This window comes from Anas platyrhynchos, chromosome 2 (genome assembly GCF_047663525.1).
Source record: "Anas platyrhynchos isolate ZD024472 breed Pekin duck chromosome 2, IASCAAS_PekinDuck_T2T, whole genome shotgun sequence".
NCBI classification, from domain to species: domain Eukaryota; kingdom Metazoa; phylum Chordata; class Aves; order Anseriformes; family Anatidae; genus Anas; species Anas platyrhynchos.
In genome coordinates, this window is record NC_092588.1 from 120,846,799 (window position 1) to 120,865,077 (window position 18,279).

At 36.1% G+C, this 18,279-nt stretch overlaps 1 long non-coding RNA gene across 1 annotated transcript; it reads left to right on the forward strand.

The window, feature by feature from the left end:
- The first annotated feature begins 16,815 nt into the window (after positions 1-16,815).
- Positions 16,816-17,928, forward strand: LOC119715786 (uncharacterized). The gene is made up of 3 exons (XR_005263207.2): positions 16,816-16,969; positions 17,144-17,238; positions 17,768-17,928. It is a non-coding gene; the product is annotated as an uncharacterized lncRNA (long non-coding RNA).
- The last annotated feature ends 351 nt before the right edge of the window (positions 17,929-18,279 follow it).

Here is an 18,279-nt window from a genome sequence, read left to right on the forward strand (position 1 = left end):
ACTATGTAGCAGCTCTTTCTTGGCCATGAATTTCTTAATATTTCAATATTTTTATTCTATTTGACTTCCTCCTTTCACTGATACTTTGTACGGACTTGTAAAATGAAGTTTCAGAGTAAGATGAACTCATCATTCTTTTATTCTAACACAGAACCCTGTTTGTAAAGTTTCTTTTCTAACAAACTATGCACAGAAAATATCTTTTTGATACGCTAAGTGATTACAGTGGAATTATGCAGTTTTAAAACAATGGAGAATTATATTCTAGTTTATTTGATGTGTTTTGAGTATTTTAATAAATTTATATCCGTTAATATAAAGCAATTTAGATTTTTAGTGGATAAGTGTCTGTTTTACACAGAAAATAAGAAAAATGAATTGAAATAATCAAAAATACTCAAAAATTTCAGATGTTTGCTGTATCACAAAAACAGTACAAATAAACATGATGGAAGGAAAAAAATCAACAAAAAAGCTCTTGATTTGAATAGAACTTACCATCACCAGGTAAGATCATTGTACAATGATCTTACATTGATCTGCCCCTACAATGTGAGCAGACCATTTCCAGATAAGACAGGGTTGCTTTTTTTTGGCTAAATGATGTCAGTTGTGCTAACTATTACAGTTATGATAAATGCATATCCATTTAAATTAATGGCTCAGGAGCACTTCAGATTCAAAGTTTTTGTGCTTTACAGATAAACTCTTAGGTACACATACTGTAAAATAAAATTAAGAAAAAGTGAAACCAAACAGTTAAATGTGAATGAAATCATTTTCTTCCACCTGTGCAAGCACAATTAACAGCCACATGAAAGCTCTAAGCCCGTTTGCAAAACATGCTTAAAAAGTCATATAAATTACACCCTTCTTCTGTCCTTTAGTATGTTGAATACTAAAACTAGTGCTCAGACACAATTGCAAACTTACTGTAGGAAGTAAAATGAAAAGAGAGGTATACTAATGAAATTAATCACAGTCTTTGCTTGGGGGAAGACTGCTTATCACCAGTGAAATAGGACAGACCACACCTGGGTTTCAAAACTTTTCTGCACCACTGCTCCACAGCTAAAAAAATTCCAAGGGCCTGAGCAAGTCAGAAATTTGCATATAATAATTCAGGTTAATATGGGAATTTTAAAAAATGCTTGTAAAAAACATAAAATAAATGCTGTAAGCAATAAGAACAATTCCACAGTTAATAGGTGTTTAAAATCTGTGAAAAATCTCTTAAAAGATAAGAAGCTCTTTTGTAGGTGAGAGGTAAATGCATCACTCACAGTCAAGCCCTGTACATCTGTCAACGTCTGACACATAATTAGCTGACTTTTAGGCAATTAATTCTAATGAGAGAGAGACCTTATTTCAATGGATAATATCCAATTTCTATTGCTTCCTAAAAGGAGCAGATTAACAGATTATTGGAAAAAGGAAAATAAACAACATTTTGTTTTCTTCAGTTACATCAAAGAGTTTGTGATATTGCCTTTGCTTACTTCTTTTGTGACATCTTTTATTTAAGAATAATGAAAGAAATCTCTGGTTGCTATTCAGCTGAGTTTTTTTATTTAAAGAGAATCAGTTCCTCCAGCAATTTTACTGGTAGTTGTAGACCTGAAAGCTGAAGAAATCTGGGTTGACCTTGGTGCTGAATCTGTGTGGCTGATGTTTGTATTCTCTCCTTCCTTTCCTATCTTATCATGGTCCCTGTTATATGAGGCATATATTTTCCTTTTCCAGGGAGAGGTCAGAAGATAATTTAGCCTTAAACGGATTTCAGAGATGTTTCAGGACTTCTAGCTACAGCAACAACTTAAAAGTCAACAGTAATATCTATAATATAACAATGTTTGGTGCTTTTTTGGATTTATTCCAAATGGTGGGAGAGGATTGATCAGGCTTTGCATAACCAGGACTGAGAAAATTCTTATGGGCTGTTCTGCAAGATTCAGACCATGGCATTTCCATGGCTAGGGCAAGATGATTTTGCATCTGTTATGGACACAAAACAGCTCTGGATGTTCCAAAAATGGGTGCCAAAACAACAAGACCCATTGATTCAGATATATGATGTATTTGATGCTTTTATTTTAATGATAACAATTCAGAGAAGGTTTAACTTGAATAAGGAAACACTTAGTAAAATACCTTGCAAAAATATTGCAAGACTCAAAAGAAGAATAATATTTTCTAGGCAAGGTCGGTATCCTTTTTTTTTCTCATCTGATTTTGTTTTTTTGGTAATTTCTCTGAGGCTACTGAACTAATAGTCTTGCAGATTATTCTCATTAACTTCTTTGAATTACACCCTGAATAAACAGCAAGAAATAAAAGCAGGCTAAACATTATAAATGACATGTTCTTCAGAAAGAATCCTGGATATATGTGAATTCATCCCACTCATTAATTTCAAAATACACTATTTTAGGATGTTTTCTTTGGAATTAAAAAAAAAAAAAAAAATTAATTTTATAAGCAACTAAATCATCTGAATACCACTAGAGGAATTAGTCAATCTACAACTGCCTCTGAGTAAAAAATCTACTGCTGTGTACAAACAATAAATGTTACAGGCTTTCTATCAAAGATGTCTACCTGGTATGTAAGAATTGAATCTTTATTGAGTTTTAAAATGGGTTAAATAAAAAGACATCAGGTAGCAATTTTAACTTCATATCATTTTTTTGCTAGTATCTTCACCTAAAAAGCCTGCAAAGAGTATAAAATTGCTGTTCTTATAAGATCCCAAATTATTGGATGGCATTTTCTCTAATTGTGTCCGCTCATTTTCAGGGTTTAAATTGAAGGGTCATCTTGCAAGTAATTTAGTCTTCATTTGCAAAGTACATTTGCATGATGAAAATGTAATATTAAGTTTTTTTAAGAACTTTAAAACACTTTCTACATCTTTTGCAAGTTTTTTTTTTCATTCCTATCTACTTTAGCACTTAAACACTCTAACAAGTTTAGGAGTAGTTCCTTATAAAATAAAATAAAATGTCCTTTGCTTTTTAATTTTTTTATTTTTTTTTTAGAACTTGTCTCAATTCAGTTTATTCCATAATGTGGAAAAGCAGAATGATGTGTAATTTTTCATGCATGCTGCCTTTGCTACAGTTGTTTGAAATGGCATACTGAACAAATTAGGGCCTTTTGTGGTTGTTGGAAGGCACATGTGGAACCATAGAATCATAGAATGTTTTGAGTTGGAAGGAACCTTAAGGATAATCTAATTCCATCTCCCCCCCATCCCACCATGGGCAGGGACACCTTCCACTAGACCAGTTGTTCCATCCAACCTGGACTTAAGCACTTTCAGGGATGGGGCATCCACAAGTTCTCTGGATAACTTGTTCGAGTGCTTCACCGCTCTCAAAGTAAAGAATCCTCACACCCTTCCTTATGGCACATCTAAATCTACCCTCCTTTAGTTTAAAGCTATTACTCCTTGTCCTATCACTTCACTCCCTGACAAAGAGTCCTTCCCCAGCTTTTCTGTAGGCCCTCTTTAAATACTGGAAAACCCCTATAAGTTCTCCACAGAGACTTCTTTTGCCAGCTCATGTTGAGCTTCTCATCAGCTTCTCACCCCCAGCTCCTTCTCAACAGGGCAACTCTCTAACCATTCTCTTCCCAGCCTGTATTTGTGCTTAAGATTGCCTCAGCCCAGGTGCAGGACCTTGCATTTGACTTTGTTGAACTTGACTTGTGAGGTTTGCGCAGGCCCACCTCTCATGCCTGTCAAGGTCCCTCTGGATGGCATCCCTTCCCTCCAGCATGTTGACTGCACCACGCGGCTTGGTGTCATTGGTAAACTTGCTGACGGTTCCCTCAATCTCACTGTCCATGTCACTGATAAAGATGTTAAATAGTGCTGTTTTCTATACTGAACCCTGAGGAACACCATTTGTTACAAATCGCCACTTGGATATTGAGTTGTTGACAGCAACTCTTTGAGTGCAACCATCCAGCCAATTCCTTACCCACCAAATGGTCCATCCATCAAATCATTGTCTTTCCAATTGAGAAACAAGGGTATCATGTGGGACAGTGCCAAATGGTTGGCACAAGTCCAGGTAGATGATGTCAATTGCTCTTCCCCTATCCACCAATGCTGGAACCCCATCGTAGGAAGCCACCAGATTTGTCAGACATGATCTGCCCTTAGTGAAGCCATGTTGGCTGTCACCTATCACCTCCTTATTTTCTATGTGCCTTAACATTGTTACAAGGAAAATTTGCTCCATGATCTTGCTGGGCACAGAGATGAGACTGACTGGTCTGTAGTTCCACGGGTCTTCCTTTTTTTCCTTTTTTAAAAATTGGGGTTATGTATTCCCTCTCCCAGTCAGTGGGAACTTCATCAAAATGCCACAACTTCCCAAACGTGATGCAGACTATTCCCACACAACACTATATACAGTCCTACCTAAGTTTCTCCTTGGTGAGTTTCTGGGAGGAAAAGATCTCTGGAGATCCTCCCTTTCTGTGAGTAAAGGTCCGGTCTTGTTCGACATCTTCATCGACAACCTTGATGAGGGAATAGTGTCTGCCCTCAGCAAGTATGCTGATGACACAAAGCTGGGAGGAGTGGCTGACATGCCAGAAGGCTGTGCTGCCATTCAGCGAGACCTGGACTGGCTGGAGAGATGGGAAGGAAGAAACCAAATGAGATTTCATAAGAGCAAGTGTAGAGTCCTGCACCTGGGAAGGAACAACCCAAAGTATCAGTACAGGCTTGGGGATGACCTGCTGGAGAGAAGCTCTGAGGAGAAGGACCTGGGCGTCCTGGTGGACGACAGGTTGACCATGAGCCAGCACTGTGCCCTTGTGGACAAGAGGGCTAATGGGATCCTGGCGTGCGTTAAAAGGAGAGTGGCCAGCAGGTCAAGGGAGGTGATCCTCCCCCTCTACTCTGCCCTGGTTAGGCCTCACCTGGAGTACTGTGTCCAGTTCTGGGCTCCCCGGTACAAGAAAGACAGGGATCTCCTGGAAAGAGTCCAGCAGAGGGCCACAAAGATGATACAGGGCCTGGAGCATCTTCCCTATGAAGAAAGGCTGAGATACCTGGGTCTGTTCAGCCTGGAGAAGAGAAGACTGAGAGTGGATCTCCTCAATGTATATAAATATCTGAGGGGTGGGGGACAGAAGGATGTAGCCAACCTCTTCTCAGTGGTTTGTGGGGATGGGACAAGGGGCAATGGCTGCAAGTTAGAGCACGGGAAGTTGCGCACTGACATGTGAAAGAACTTCTTCACGGTGAGGGTGACGGAGCATTGGAACAGGCTGCCTAGGGAGGTTGTGGAGTCTCCTTCTCTGGAGATATTCAAGGCCTGTCTGGACACCTACCTGAGCAGCCTGCTCCGAGGAACCTGCTTTGGCAGGGGGGTTGGACCTGATGATCTTTCAAAGTCCCTTCCAACCCCTACAGTTCTGTGATTCTGTGATCTGTGCTCTACGTAGTGTTGAAGGCCCACTATCTTGATCTAATCATGATCTAATCATCTTAATCTGAAACTTTGTTGCTCACCAGGAGTAAAATGTTTCTCTCATGCTTCTGCAACATTAGATCAAGAGAGGCACTGGAAGTCTGAATTAAAATTTCTTCCCTGTATGTCCAAACAATGTTTAAAGAAAATAAATTTTAACAGAGCTATCCTTGATACTATACTGATGTCCCTCCTATGTTCTTTCTGTGTTGGCCAGAATACTGAACAAAATCTCCTTGTCCTATTTCTGCAGAAATTCAAGGTAGAGTGATGCTTTATCTGTAAAATACAGAGCTCTTTTTATGCAATTTCTTAGTAAAGTCCCAGCTGCCTATATTAGAAAATATGCCAGGAAGTTCTTAAGCTTAAGGTTAATAACTTTTTTTTTTGTAATATGCATTAAAAACACACAACTGTACCATGGCTTGTTGCTTTTTAGTGTTATACTATTGTCTATTGTTTGGGAATCACTGGAAGAATAGAGAACTCAGTTATCTCAGCAACAGTTGTGAATAATTCATTTTTTGACCTATAGAAATGCAAGGGGCAAACTAGAAAAATTAGTTTCTTTGGGTAGATTAAAACCTATTGTATGGGAGGATGTCATGGTCTAAGAACAATAGACATAATGATAAAACAAACAGAATGATAATGGCTGGAGGCAGCATCTCTGCTGAGATATACACATTCTTGTCTCAGCTAGGGGAGCAATGACAGCATGTACAGGACAAGAATTGTTGCATTTTTAACACACAGAAAATGTTATGTCAGCCAGGGCACAACTCTGCCTTTAATAAGATTAAATGACTCAAATTGGAAGCCACCTGCACATAGGTTAGGATATATGCAGCCTGCTCAGTTCCCAGCATGTAATCTGTTCTGTGAAGAGTACATTTCAGTTATAAAGAAAGCCCCCTACAATGCATCCATTGTGAAGCATAGCTAATGTGTCATTCATATACAATCATAAACAGCTTTAAAAGCACATTGATTCTGTTTATTTTGATTTGAACGATGCCTGTATATTTGAACATGTAGTTATTTCTTGAAATAACTGGGAAACAGCAATCAAGAGAAAGAAGTTGATTAGCAATTTAAAGCAAAGCAAAATGGAAACACTTCTCATATACTGTCAAGATTCATTCCAACTACCTCCCATTAAAATGGTATTGCTTACAGTAGTAGGCTGCAGTGATTCACTGCCATATTAATATGTATTGCTGAGTACAAGTGAAATCTATATTCAGTTACATAAGTTTTTAGTTTTTTATTGTTGATTTTTCTCTCAGCATAAGCTTTTTGTTGCACATGACATCATAGTCCATTAAAACAGGAAACTTTTTAAACCAATGTTAAAGTCTCCTTTCCAAGGTCAAAGGACTTGTACTAAGCCAGAAAGAAGGCAGGAGAACAAAGCACTTAGGCAAGGTATTTTGAAGACTCAGACCATAGTTGTGTTTTTTTTGTCTTTTTTTCTTTTTTTTTTTTTTTTGGTGATCCACATTCCACATTATGGCTCATCATTTATGACATTTTTTTAACCTCTTATGTACATTTTAATATTATATGTATATATTTATTTACATCCTTGTCAGACTGAACTAAAAAGAAAATAAGTAGAAATTAAGTCACTAACAAAGCTCTGTCATAAAAGTTTCTGGGTGGGTGTTGGAGAGTGTGATATATATTTCCTATATAAATTGCAATATTTAAAGCCTGTACTTTTTTTACTGGAGAATTATACAAGCCTTTATAAATAGCAAGATACTTATAAAGATATTTGTTTATATAATAAATTGTTTTTACTCTTGAAATTAAGAGTTATTTTTTCAGGTGCAATCTCTTGTCAAGCCATCTTCAGATGGATGTCAACCACCTCTGATGAACTAGAATATATAGGCCTGGTTTAAAATCTGGGTTGTCTTTTCCCAAAATCTGGTATGTACTGCAAAATGCAGCTCTGAAGATTATTTAGGAAGCACCATTCTCAAATCAGAAGAGATACTAGCATTTGGGACAGTGTGATTTCTTCCATTTAATGAATGATGGATGAAACCAAAGCTTTCCTGCGTTTCTTTATTAAGTATTTTTTTCACAGTAAATTGAATACAGATAGTCTGAGCACACTGTTAGATAATATACTTTTATTATCTTTATTTTATAATGTCTTTAAAACTATTCCTTGGAAAGGACTTAATTCGTCTCTATACTAATTGTAGCCATGTTTCACTTTGGAAAGGATTACCAAAGATGGGCAAAGGATCTTCACATACAGCTGTTATATCAGCTAGAATCTAGGTCCTTCACATGCTCATAAATATTTTTAATTTTAAACATATAAACTGTTCTGCTATGCTTTCATGCTTGAAGTTGGCTGAACAGTTACCTCTTTGCTGTGTGGGACTTACATGGGACCCTAAAGAGCTTTCTATCATTTGAAGGAATATGATAGAATTATCTGTCCAACATCATCCAAAAATAAGAGCCAGAGACATAAAACATCAAAGAGCGAAATTTTGTACTAGTATACCACTAGCTGTATCAGTTTGCTAACTTCAAAGGGAAAAGAAAAAAAACACACATAAAACAAAATAAAAACATCAAATTAAATAAATTAAAAAACAGTGGAATTATACATACTTCATCTGTGTATTTGTATTTTACAGACAAGTAGAAATAGGAATAGTCATATAAGAGAATGACATCAAACCAAATGGTGTCAAATACCAAAGCTCGTGTTTGTCAGGGTTGTTAGTTGGGGACAGAAACACATATCATCCTCTCTAACATGAATTAAATGTTGAAACAAACAATAATAGAACCAACTAGAAATAATCAACATGTTTTGAATCTGGTTTTGCTAGATCTTCTTCTCTTCACTTTTATGACAACACAAATAAAAACCTGCTCTTATTCTCTCTGAACAAAATGAAGATGTGACAAAGCTGATAGTGCCTGAAATTGGCACTGAAATGTGATCCTGAGGGGCTTCCCATAAAGCTGTTTGTTGCTCTTTTATGCTTGTATTTTGTGTATTGTAGACTGTGAAGCAGCAAGTGGAAAGGTCATCTGGTCATATCAGTAGTATTTGTTTTTTCATGCTACAAAAGTAAATGAGATACTGTGTCTGACAAGCTTAACATAGAAAGTGACCAAAAAAAAAATGATTCCACCGAAGTTGTCTATGCATGCACTAGAAAATGAGGTATCAAAACTCACTCACACTTCCTCTACATTAGGAGAGGGATCATTATTTTTGCTGACATACTCACCAGGATATCTCCTGGTATTGATGTGAAAAATACTGCCTTGAGAAGACATACATAAACTCAGGAGGTAAATCCTACAACAGGCTATACAGGTGGTTTCACTCAAGGGAATCTAATGTAAACTCAGAACATCTGTTCTGAGAAAACAACTGCTGAGGAGAATGGGATTATCTGGGATTTGGCCTGTTGCCACTGGTGGCACACTTTGATTTGGGTTATTACAGAACATAAATGTGATGTCTCTGAAACATTGGAGACACCTCTGCAGCCTACAATCAGTGCACCTTTCTGGAGGGGTTCAGAAAAAAAACACTTGAAAGATAGGGAATTTAGAGACTAAAAATCTGCACCAATGTAGGCAAGACATTTTTTTTTTCCATTTGTAATTTTGTGTGATAAATTTTGCATTCTGTGTTTGCTCCATATTTGAGAAGTTCTGAGTAGTTTGTTTTAACTTGTGACTTTTTATCCAACCATAGGACTGATTCTGGGTAATGCTGAGATCAGTAGTGTGTTCTCCCCCCTCATCATATGAGGCCCCAGGATTAGGTAGCCACTGTCCTTTCAAGGTATTCATCTACCTAGATTAAAGTGGAGGTTTTCAGGCCATGTCTACATTTATAAGAGTAATGCAATAGCGGCAGATCAGGGCAGTACGGGGGGGATAACTAATTAAATAAACAACTGGATACCATTCCTTTATGGAAGGCAGAGTGTGAGGAAGTGTTTCCCAGACTTTTCTGGCTATATGTATTGAATGCTCAGTGTTAGGTGGGCTCTTCAAGTGTATCTTTGGTTTATTTTCATTTAAAAGAAAATAACTTGTGTGCTCTGAGATGCAAACTGAATGTGGCAATTGGGGGCAAATGGGAGAACTGCTTCAAAAAATAATTTCTGATCTGAGTTAGTCTTCATTAATCTTCAGACTTAGGGCATGGAACTGATGATATTCAGTATCAGAGGGGTGATATATCTTACAGAAACCATAACTACTGTTTTCACAGCCCAAGATCATATTATTGACTTGTCTGATATGCTGGACAGGACATCTGGAGGTGAGGGAAAAGACCTGTGATCTATTTTCACTGTTTCTGTAGTTGCTCCATTCAAATACAATTGACCATTGTTCAACTGATCTGATTGAAAGTTTCCTTAGAAAAATAAATAAAAAGCTTGGCTTTTTCAATTCTTCATCCTGAGTTCTTTTAACTGCTCTGGGAATTTGACAACTGCAATTGAGATTAACCTTTAGGACCCTTGTCTCCCATTTCATCAAAGTAAATTTGTAGGAGCATCTAGGAGTAACTAAGACTATTTCAAATGGATGCCTAATGAGAAATCTTTGTATGTTGGTTGGTTTGTTTTGATGAACACCAATATCTAAACCCGTCATGATCACTCCTAAGTTGTGATAATAACATGAATATAGAAAATGATTTTTTAACTCTCTTTTCCACACACAGAGAGGCTTGCAACTGCTAACAATGCCACCAAAAGGCCAAAGACCAAAATTCAAAATGGACATTGAGAAATATTAGATTTTGAAGAAAGTAAATGAGAACAGCGAATTGTCAAGAATCTTATAATTCTGTATAGAACAAGAGGTATAAAGCCACTTTCTTTTTGTTACACTGTACCTGTTCATCCTATTCCTTCACTTAGCTGTGTGGACATACAATTATCTTCTTTTTCATCAGGACCAAGTTTATACATTGTCCCTCCTTCAATTTCTGCTGCATCTTCTACTCCACTGTTTTCAGCCTCACCAAATTATTCATTGCTACAAAGATCCTTTCTAAGGGAAACATACATGTACAAAGCACTAACAAGACAAGTCTCTACTAGAATGCACCACTTTTTGAGTATGTGAAATTTTGTTTCTAAACAACTTGGCATTGACCTTATTTCCCACTTCAGTGATCTTCTTTAAGCACTTCTATTTGTGTATCTAGTTTTTGAGTTGGTGTTTTTTTGTCTGTTTGTTTGTTTGTTTGTTTGTTCTGGGTGTTTTTTTTGTTTGTTTGTTTGTTTGTTTTGTTTTTTTTTGCTTGTTTGTTTTTTTGGTTGTTCCTCCCCACCTCACTTATCTATTTCTCCTTCAACTCCTTTAACTGTAGCAATGGTGCAGAATGCTGATGAGCAAGACTTGTCTCAAGCCAGGTAATCATTTTCAGCACCAAACACTGACTGCACTTCTAAGGGAAATTTGCAGGCTGAGCAAACCTTAAAAGTACAGTAAAAGCATTTGATGTGCAGTCATTGCAGGTGCATCCACTGTTCATCTTCTCTCTGTACTGAAAACTGTTGAGACAAGGATTTGCTACAACACTGATTGCACCAAAATGATATCCTACATTCTTTTTCTATTTTAGCTAGTATTTTGGCCATATCTACTGAACACTGCAGTCATAAAGCAGTCTTTAATGTACATGTGGAATAGTACAGGGATGATATACAATGCTGAAGAAAGAGCTCTCTTATTACATATAATGTGAAGCTTTGCATAACTTATCACTGGGAAAAATTTCAGCTGGAGTATATCCATAAAACTCCTGGGAGATCAAGAGATCTGATGCTAGTGGGAGTTCAGACTAACCATATATGAAGAAGAATAACTCTTAGTTGGCATCTGCTTTTATGAAAAATCACATGTAAGGTTAAATGTTTGAGGAGGCTGGGTCTTGAAATCCTCTGTGTTTGAAGTATGATTTAGGTGAACAGCTGATCACTCAAATCTCTAAAAACCAGCTTCTTTAATGCAATCAAGTATTTAGATTCTGGATTCACACTTGCAGCTCAAGTGTGGATGCAAACTGAACTCACAAGGGAGAAATTACAATGCAAAAATATAAAATTAATTTTGAATTTGTATCTCCTTGCTTGGGGACTAGGAATACTATTCACATGTTGATTTATACTTGTACTGTTCAACAATCATGTTAGTTGAATTTTTAATGTTCTGTAGCTTCCAGGTTAGTCTATTTTTGTTACAATTGGGTACATTTAACTAGATTCATTGTTTTTAAATAAAATAAATAGGCAATTTACTTGTACCTTTTCAGAAACACACAGAGTCTCTCATCACTAATAATTTTCCATCTTCTAAAATCTTATTATTTTGTTTTCACCACCGCAACATAAAAGTTGCTTTATATCAATCATTTCACTTTTTGTTTCACAAGCAAAAACCAGTACATTGGACTAATGTGTTACTGTAGACAGTCAATAGTAAGGAAGAAGGCTGCCAATATGATAAAGTGGCCGCTGAGACAAATTTGACAGAGGTGATCTGTATTTTGCTTTCAACCTGCTTGTGCTGAGAATGAGGCATGATGATTTGCAATTGGAATCTGCACCCAAGGCTTCCAGCTTTAAGATCTTGTAGGTTTGTTAGACTGTCATTCCCAGACAAGAAATCAACACAACTTCGCTTTCTAAATAGTTGAGAATAATGCATTTAAATTGCTCAGCAGATATTTTTCTTCTGAACCTTAAGGTTTCTCTTACTGTATGTAGTTAAGGAAGGACTGATGACAGTGTATACATTCATACTAATTTTACAGTGAGACTCATGGTCCAGAGACCATGGGTGCTCTGGAAGTGTGTTTTAGAACTTAGAAATGGAGCCAGATATATTATTTTGGATATAATCCTGGAATACGGGTATAATACATTTGTCTTTTATTCATCCTTATGAAATGAATATTATTATTTTTATTATTTAACGACGATATAAAAGGAAAGAAAGGCCAATTGCCTGTAATGTTCAATTTTCCTAGATCGCAGCCTGTATTATCAATCTTGAAATTGAGGTTCTTATTCAATAATGTTAATTTTGGGCATGGAAAAAGGATATTATACTCTTAAAATCATCAGGAAATATAGATCCACATCTGCTACTTTGTATTGCTCTTAGTTTAAAACTACTAGCCAGGTTGAAAGATGAGATGAGGATTCTCTGGGAACAGGAAAGAAAGAGAGAAAATGCCCTAGGGATGTGAATGGTGAGGCTGACCCTGGAAGGCTGTTTGCTAAAGGAATTGATGTACCATTTTCTTTTTTTGATGTAGTCTAGTGACTACACTGTCAAGTGACACAGAAAATGAGACGTATTTAAGCTTAGAATCCACACCAAATATACTTTTTGGAAATTTGTGCCATATTTTGGGATAAGAAGCTCAAGAAGTACTAAAAATAATGGTATGCTAAGACACGGTTAATAGAAGAAAACTTCAAAACAAAGTATTCACCGTTCAATGTTTTTCTTCCTTTCTTCCTTGTGACTTTATGTTATGGCTGATGTTTTCCACCAAGTGATGAGTAGACATGGCTATTTTCTGAGAAGGAGGTGTGATGTTGCCAGCCTCTGGGGGAAAATGAAATGCCCCTGGAACTTCAGAAACTCCCCATGTAATTACATTATGCTTATATACTTCAGCAGATCATTATGAAATAAATCAAAGTTAGCTAGGTCAACATTTCTATCTTATTTAAACATCTTGTTCTTCCATTAGGTCTCATCCTAGGCTCATCCTAGGGATAGACCTTTTTTTCCCCTCTTGTTCTTCAGCTTCAGTACATCAGAAACCTGCAGTGTGGCTTGGTACAGAAAGCTTGAAGCAATTTTCTCTTCCAGATGCCATCTTTTGTCAGATCTCACAGCACTAATTAGATATGGCCTTGCACCAGACAAACCCCTACAGAGTCTGGCACCACTGCCTTGAGAGATGACTGACCTATGAACAAGTAGGATCCTAGTACTGGAATGTATTTATTTGTTGCTGTTCTTATTCATGCTCCTTTGCCCTCTTTCAGGATATATGTTCCCATTGCAAGAGCCTTGTGCCAAACATGAAGACCTTTTCCTTGGGCATAACTCAGTAAGGCATATAATTTTTCCTGCAGAAGCAGACAATAGCATACCTTTTGCACCCAAGCATTTCCAAGAATCCTCTTATGGACTAAAATCATTTTATGGACCAAAACACCTCTTGTGGTCTTTTGCCTGTGACTTGTCATTTGGTGTCATTCTGTCATTTACCAAAATTTTAATAGAAATATGGATTCTGTGTATTTTACTACTTCTAACAACAAATATAATTTTTCTGTGCTTGAACTTGATAATTTTGCTTAAGTTCTTGCCATCTAATCCTTTCCAAACTAATGCTTTTTTATTGTATTACAAGCTGCTATCTGGACAATCTTTTCCAAATTTTAGTGTTCTTTTGTTGAAGAAGTACTTTACTAGTTGGCATAATTAAAAAGTGGGAAATTTTATTGGCTTTTTTTTTTTCCCCACCTTCAGAGAATTATCCACTCTCTCACTATGTCCTCCCCTCCTTATCTCCAGTGATTTTCTTCTCATCTAAAACAGTCAACACGTTTTTGTTAGCTAGTCAATTTCAGTATTTGTTAGTCTTCTAAATACTTCTGCTAATCTAGATGAGTCTAAATCTGTCACTTATCTTTTCAGATTTGACCAAATGATTTGTCTAAGTAGTAGACAACTTCAAGGAAGTTCAAGGCTAGTTCCAGTTCTAGCAGTCACTGTACCTAAGATGATAGATGGTTGAGACAGTATTTTACCTGGAAATTCTCTGGCTCTGTAGGTGGTTCCAAATCTTTTGCCACTAACGCTGTTTCAGTACAATGCATTTAGTCATGTAAAGTGGCTCTTCCACATGTTGGAATATTTCTATACATAATTCTTCTGTCTGACAATAAAATTACAAATGGTTTTATGGAAGCAAATAGATATGTAAGCTAACTCCATCAGGTGATATTTTCAGATTTATTCTGGAGCTCCATATCCTATAAGTACAACATCTGAACATTAGCTGGATGGAATTTAAATTTTTGTTTCAGAACTGAAATATGTGATAATATATTCGCTTTTATGCCAGCTTCAAGTTTGAACTTCTTGATAGAATACAGACAGTGAAGACTGAGAAGTGTGGTGGGTAATTTCTGTTATCTTTCAATACTGCCCAAATCACTCATGTGTTGATTCAATAAGGAGTTTATGACTTTTTTGTTTTGGTGGGTAGATTTGTTCACTTTGTACATGGAATGATACTATTTTAATTTTCTGCATCTCTGACACTATCCTCAAAACTGGCAGACCTTAGGTGAGAGTGCACTGTCACAGAACAGGTATGGACAGTCTTTTTGGCTAAGCTGTTGTCATGCTTTTTTTGCCTTCTATGAACTTGTATTTTATGGAAAAAAGACTATCTGCTTGGAAAGCAAATGTCTTTTGTTTTCCTTCAAGTCAATATCACTCAGCAGCTTATTATTATTATTATTATTATTATTAATTATTATTATTATTATTATTATTATTATTATTATTATTATTCATGTATCACCAAAATTAAATACAGTTTGTCTCTGTGTTGTTTTTTTTTTTTTCCTCATTATTATAAGAAATGCTGGATGCATTTATTTATTTATTTTTGCCTTAGATCTGTAAAATGCTCATTTTCTGTCTAGATATAGATGAAAGCAGAATGGATAGCATTCAAATAAAATATTTTTTAGCATTATATTATTTCCTAAACATTGTTAAGACAACTCATTTTCAGTTGCAATTCTCACTGCAAATATTCCTCCTTTCACACCATGTGTAGATCGCTATTTTGAGTCTTTTTTTTTTTTTTAATCAATCCCTAAGACTCTTTAACTGTGGAAGTGTTTCTCCCACTATCAGTTCTCAGCAGTATTGTTGAGAAAAAATGAGATTGGGGTGCAGACCTCCGTACATAAGAAAAAAAATTCTCTTTCCTGGCTGCTTTTCATTGGCCTCATTTTCATGTAATTCATGTATTTTTATCTCAGAGAAAAAACACCTTGCTTGCAACCATCTTATTTCACATAGACTGTGGATACACACAACATTTTATGTTGTCTACATTGTACTTTTGGGTTGTTGGGAAACAAGAACAATACCAAACATGAAAACACTGAAGCAGAATTCTTTCAGACACACAAGACAAGTGGCTCTTATGGAAAAGTTTGATATATTTGACATTTCAATAAAGTATTTGTGCCAAGTTGGAGACCTCTTCCAAAAGTCAGCTGTCCTTTGACTGCACATAGGCAATTGTAAGAAGATAATACAGCAATATCTTCAAACACTTTTTTACTTTGCACACATTTAAATCTGAGATACAGGTTACCATCTAAAAATATAGACAGCTGCTACCAATAGACTTCTTTCTATCATCTTTCCCATGCTGCCTTTAGTCCACAGACTACAGTTTGATAGCCAAAGAGGCAAAAATTTTTCACTTGTGAGACAATTATCCAGATCTTCTGGTCTCATGGGAAGGCAACCATAACATTCTTGTAAACACTACTACCATAAAGAGAGAACTAGTGTATGATGGAGGGGCCTTCCTTCAGTGTTCCAGAAATGTCCAGTTACCAGTTCAGAGTAAAAATACCTGGGTGCACAGATTTTCTAGGGACACATTTTTCTTAAAAGAAGCAATGAGATTATCTCCTCTGTTTTCTTATTCTTCTATTTTTATTTTATTTTATTTTTAATTTTATTTTTATGTACAATATATTTAACTCATCATTTCTGCTGAAGAATAGCAAAAATTCCTTCAGGAGTTTAGAATAAATTGCCAGATGAATGCCCAGTTGAGCTACAATGTTTATGAGTCTTTGAAATTTCTGGTTTTATAGTACAGATATCTTTAAGTCCCCCTCATGATTTACTTTAGAAAGTAACTAAGTAAACTTTGGTGAACAATGTGGTTTTTTGTTTGTTTGTTTTGTTTTGTTTTGTTCTTTTTTTGTTTGCTTGTTTTTTGTTTGTGGTTATTGTTTTGTTGTTGTTGTTGTTTGGTTGGTTTGGGGGTTTTATTGGTTATTTTTTCCATATCAGAGCAGTCATCCAGAAAAGAAAGCATTCTACAGAAATAATTGAAATATTCAGTTGATCATTTTCAGAAAAAAAACTCATTCTTCTATGCAGTTATGCAATTATGGAGCATCTTGAATGATTGTCACTTAAAAGGGTTGTAACTCTCCTGTTTTATTAGGAACAGCTGGCAGATATATCAGAGCCATCAATGGGATTATTGCTTTGAAGCAGATGTTAAACAGAATGGGGCAATAACAGCTGTTGCAATTAGAGGCATTGTGGGCACATTTCTGCACATATCTGTCTCAACATGACAATGATCCAACCAAAGACCAGTAAGTCACACATTATTTTTTTTCAAATATTCAGAAATTTTAATTTCACATCAGCAGTGCTATCAACATGATTTTTCTTATGGCTTATGTAATTTCTGAAGTACCTTAGGCAACGGGAAAAAAAAAAAAAAAAGAGAGATCTCAAGTGTCAGCTGATAATTTTTTCAACTTTAGTTTCAGATGAGAAAATATTTTTAGCCATGAGTCAAACCCACTATGGAAGTCCCCGAGACTGTCAAAAAGACCGTGGTCTGAAGTGGTCATGAAAGGTAAACCTGGTTCATCATTTCACACCTGTGTGCCCCCTTTCCCTAAGGACTTTGGAGGACTTCACTAGCTGTGACAGAGATTTCTGTTTATGTGTGCTCCAAATTCTGCTCAGAGCATATTTAGGACAGCTGCAGTTTACAGTAGATATTTTAGTTAAACACATAAATGGCTATATATTAGTCTATGTGAGGTGGAGAAAAGGGTTTAAATGCTGAAGAAGGGTTTAGGACAACTTAACTCCACCCAGAGGCTTTCATCTTGAACTGAACACATCTATACAGAGTGACTCTATGAGAGAAACACTACATAAGAGATCTTTGGTTGCCAACAAAAATTACATGCATCCCTTACTGAGTATGAAGCCCAGAATCTCTATGCCTGCTAGATTTCTTTTCCCTTATTGTTAATCCCTTTCCTCTTCCCTTCCCCTTTCCATTCCTCAGCCCTGTCAGATAATGATAAAATACATTTTTATTATTTTATTATTATTATTATTATTTAATACTTTGTATATCCTCAATCTTTCAGAAGTGTCACAGTGGATTCACACCCTTCCAGTGAGGTTTGCACAGAGGTCAAGTTAAGAGGCTGTGAAAATTTCTTTGGGATTGTGAAGACTGGAGAAGCATCAAACAATTTTGACTAAAGAACCAGCATTTTTAATGGTCTATTTACAGTGAAAGAAATGAAGTGAGTGATGTATTAGATCATAAATGTTGTGTTTCTGATCTGTTGAGCAGGAATGTCTGTCATTTTTTATTTATTTATTGTGGTTGTCAGAGTAAAAGATAATGAAATGAAGATAATGAGATGAAAAGAGATAATGGGACAAAAAAGTCAATTTTCATTTTCTTCTTCCTCTTGTACTCAACACTAGTACTTTATATTTGCTGAAGACATACATTCACTACAGCCACATATTTATTGTCTTTTTCATCATCTGGACATGAGAGTCAAAGAAAAAGTATCTTATGTTTAGTCTATAACTCAGACTGTCATCATGCTTCTCAGCCTTGCTGATTAGGACTTTTCTTTCACAG